Genomic DNA, 4703 nt, shown 5'->3' with positions numbered 1-4703 from the left:
TTCCTAGTCTCTGAACTGGAATTAGCATACCAGGAAGTTGGTACAATCCTTACATTGGCTTTTTGGTCTACAGACCAAGTGGAAGCTTCAGAAACTGTGACATCTCTGTAAAGATAATAGATAATAAAAAGCAGTATTGGAACCCAAAGTTAACAGAAATTAGAGCAACCAGTAAGGATCTAAAAGGTAGAGTGGTGATGGTCCAACATACAAGGATGAGCCAAGAATTATCCTCATTCTGGCTGTAGAATTTATTTTAATCAACTTTTAGAAAAGATAAATACATAATTTTTCAACATAACCTTCTTGCTTTTCAATACACTTTGTCCATCTGTCAACAAGCTTTTGTGTTCCCTTATTTTAAAATGTTTTAGGCTGAGCTGCAAGCCACAAAAACTCCACTGTCTTCACTTCTTCCTCAAAGGGCTATTTTCAGGGGACCAAACATGTGAAAGTCTGGTGAAGCAAGATCAGCATATAGAGAGGATGCTTTAACACATCAAAATGAAATTTTTGCAGAGTGTCAACAGTTTGGGCACAGGTGTGTGGATGTGCATTGTCATGCAAGATCACAATGCCCTTGGATAGCAGTCCTCTTGCATTTAATCTGAAGTATAGGCTTCAGCTCTTCAGTGAGCATCTCACTGTTTTTATGAGCACTATTATTGGTGAACCTTTTTCTGATAGAGATCCTATACTGGCCCTTGAATGTCTCAGAAAACTGTAAACATCAATTTTCCAGCTGATGGTTGACTTTTGAACTTTTTCTTGGTTGGCAATTGAGGAAGTTTCCATGCCATACTCTGCTATTTCCTCTCAGGTTCATAGTGATGAATCCATGTCTCATCACCAGTAACAATTTTTTAAAGAGACTTTTATCTTGCTTCGAGTATTGATCCAAATTTTGTTTGCAGATGTCCAAAGTTTCAATTTATGCTTTTCCATGAGTTTTTTTGGTCCCCATCTCTCAGACTTTTTGAAACCTAAGTCTTGTAATGGATTATTTCATAGGCAGAGCCATGGCTAATTTGCAAATGATTTGGACCGTCACTTGTCTATCAGACACAATCATTTCACATGCATGCTCAATGTTGTTTTAATATAACTGGAGCACGGATCATTTTTTATTCATCCTCATAGTTTTATCTTCATTTAACTCACCAGTTTGGAACCTGCGCAAAGGATGGGTTTTGGAGAATAGTTATAAACAAACTCAATAAAGTAATGCCCTCTACTACAGCCACCAAACCACATGTTGTATCGTTACTAGAAAAAATTAATACGACCTCATGTAAATCATTGAGGTATTCAGTCACTGATTTAGTGAACATATTTTCTATCCTGATCAGTAAAGAGGAGTACATGGAAAAGTTTTACCCTAAGTCACTGTTAACTCTTCCTATCCTTTATCATAATATGACCTAAAGACTGTTGTGCGTTTTGGACATCCCACAGAACACCGTATTGATTCATTACCTTGATGACAATACTGATGGAACTAGATAAGCAAGAAGTAGCTAGTATGCTGAAGGTCTACAAGATAAGCATTCCAGAAGTTGGTAAATGATTACTGCAAAGTTTCAGAGGCCTCCAACATCTGTAAAACATTTAAGGTTTCAGTGGTCAGGTTTGTCAAAGTGTTATTGTTGGTGTTAGGTGCCATTGAGTCAGCACTGACTCATAGTGACCTTATGCACAACAGAACAAAACACAGCCCGATCTCATGCCAACTTCACAATCATTGCTAAGCGTGAGCCCATTGCTGACACCACTGTGCTAATCCTTCTGGTTAGGGGTCTCTTTTTCTCTGACCCTCCACTTTACCAAACATGATACCCTGCTGCAGGGATTGGTCTCTCCTGATAATATGTCCGAAGTATGAGAGATGAAGTCTGGCCATCCTAGCTTCCAAGGAGCACTCTGGTTGCTCTTCTTCCAACACAGATATGTTTGTTCTTTTGGCAGTTCATGGTACTTTTTTTGGGGGGGAGGGGAGTCATTTTTGCATTTTTAATGATTGAAAGGGAAAAAGATCTAAAACCGTAGCTTCTGGAAGAACAATTGTTTTTGCCTATCTTGTACCCCTCCTCATATTTGACTTTGGTCTCCCAGAGGGCCTTGCACTTAAGAGCAGGGTCTCTGAAGACATCGTTCTTGACAACTGTTTTGTCCAAGGGAATATCCACAGAGTACCTGGTGAGCATGAGGTGATTACAATTATAAACTTTCACAAAAGACTTGATCTTTGACCTCTTGGCAATTTTCTTCTTACCCAAGGCAGCTGTCACTTTGCAAGGATAGTTGTCAATTCCAGCCACCAGAGCATGGCTGTAGGGGTGACCTGAGGTGCCGTCATTAATGTTCTTGACAATGACGGCTTTATGTCTGGAGTAGCATCCGGCCAGGACCAGCACCACTTTTCTGGGTTTCATGAACTTGCCCATTTTGATGGTAACCACCCAGGCCAAAAGGTGGTGGTTAGGACAGAAAGGATAGTCCATGGTACTTTTAATATTCTCCTCCAAAATCATAACTCAAATGCATCAATTATTCTTTGGTCTTTCTTATTCACTGTCCAACTTTCACATGCATTTGAGGTCATTGAAAGTATCATGAATTGAATCAGGCTTCCATTAGTCCTGAAACTGACATTTTTGCTTTTGAATACTTTAAATAGGTGTTACACAGAAGATTTGTCTAATGCAATATGTCCTTTGATTTTTTGACTGCTGCTTCCATGAGTGTTAATGGCTGATCTGAGCAAAATGAGGTCTTTGACAACTTCAACCTTCTCTCCACTTATATGTATGTTGTTTATTGATCCAGTGGTGATGATTTTTGTTTTCCTTACATTGAAATGCAACCCACTGAAGACTGTGGTCTTTGATCTTCATCAGTAAGCATTTAACTTTCTCCTTGCTTTAAGTAAGCAAGGTTGAATCATAAGACTTCCTCCAATTCTGAGGCTATGTTTGTCTTCATATAATCCAGCTTCTCAGATTATCTACTCAGCATACAAATTGAATAAGTATGGTAAAAGAATATAGCTCTGGCACACAATTTTCCTAATTTTAAGCCATTCAGTGTTCCCTTGTTCTGCTCCAACAACTGCCTCTTGGTCTAGCTACAGGTTACTCATGAGCACAAGTAAGTATTCTGGAATACTGATTCTCCTCAGTGTTGTCCATAGCAGTGTCACGATCCACAAAATTGAAAGCCTCTGCATAGTCAACAAAGAAAAGGTGAACATATTTCTGGTATTCTCTGCTTTCAGCCAAACTTCATCTGACATCAGAAATTATATCTCTCATTCCATATCTTCTTCTGAATCTACTTTGAACCTCTGGAAGTTTTTCATCAGTGTATGGTTGCAGCTATTTTTGTGTTATATTTGGCAAGATTTAACTTGCATGTGATAATAAATATATTGTCTGATGATTTCTGCATTCCATTGGGTCACCTTTCTTTGGAATGGGCAAAATTACGGATTGCTTTCAATCAATTGGCCAGGTAGTTGTCTTCCAAAGTTCTTGGTATAGATGAGTGAGTACCTTCAGTGCCACATCAGTTTGTTAGCTTTCAATTTGTATTCCATCATTTACCAGTGCCTTGTTCTTTGCCAATATCTTCTTCAATGCACCTTGGACTTCTTCCTTCAGTATCATTGGCTCTTTTTTTTCCCTTTAAGTTTTTATTGAGGATTCAGTGAAAGTTTACAGGGCAGATATCAGTTTCACATTCAACAAAACATACAACTTGTTTCATCACAATGATTACAATCAGTTAACAGTACAGTATTTCTTTCTATTCACGTTAGTTTTTTTGAACACTCAGGCATATATAAAAATTTACACCACCAAAGTGCACATTCTGCAAGTCTGCCTCCTGACCACTATCTCTTAGTCCCTCCCTTCCCATGAATCCAGAGTCCTCAGACACTCCACTCTCCATGTCCCATCTCTGCCTCCATCTCTGGAGTTGCTGCTTCTCTGGATAAGGTCCCACATTCTGCTTGCACTCTTCTCCCTTGATGGTCCTAGGGTCCTCAGTTTCTGAACTGTAAGTATAACTACACCCCCATTTTTGTTACAAAACTTCTAAATTTACAATTGTGACAGTCGCAATTAGTCATAATAACAATTTCTCACTATTGAATCTTAAGAATCTTATCCCCATCTCTTTTTACCAGACCCATCTAGACAAGATAAAAACTATTCAGTGGGGACTCCTTATTCCCCCACACACTCTTAAACTAAACTCCTTCTTGAAGCCTTGTAAGCCAGTCATTTCATGCCTTTATCACTCCCTCATTTTAGGTAGCCATTGTCTAAGTTGCCTGTCCTATCTACCCTGTTTACAGAGGGGATAGCATTGATACTTGATACGAAGACTCCTTCCCTCTCTGTTGGTATTTAGAGTTACTACCTCCATGACTATAGGTCAGGTTCATCAAAATTGGAGCAATTTATCCATATTTCCTTCATAAAAAAAATTTTTTTTTTAATCTTCTTCTAGTCGGGTTCTGATTATCAAGCCACTGAGGCTAGGTCAAATGGGTATTATCTGTAAGTTTGGATGTTCTTGTGCATCTCCCCTCACTTAATATCAGCTGAATGCTTCACTCTCAGCTCTAGTCTTTTTTGGCTGTGTTCTTGTCCATGGGCTCAAGTGTCCCCAGGTCTCACCACATATTGGACCAGCAG

General features: G+C 39.0%; 1 pseudogene; it reads right to left on the bottom strand.

Moving 5' to 3' along the window:
• Positions 1-2034: 2034 nt before the first annotated feature.
• Positions 2035-2444, bottom strand: LOC102824363 (annotated as a pseudogene).
• Between the last annotated feature and the right edge of the window lie 2259 nt (positions 2445-4703).

The sequence above is a fragment of the Chrysochloris asiatica genome, unplaced genomic scaffold (assembly GCF_000296735.1).
Source record: "Chrysochloris asiatica unplaced genomic scaffold, ChrAsi1.0 scaffold00088, whole genome shotgun sequence".
Classification (NCBI taxonomy): domain Eukaryota; kingdom Metazoa; phylum Chordata; class Mammalia; order Afrosoricida; family Chrysochloridae; genus Chrysochloris; species Chrysochloris asiatica.
Note: the sequence above shows the minus strand (reverse complement) of the source record. Positions and strands in the feature narration are given on the sequence as shown.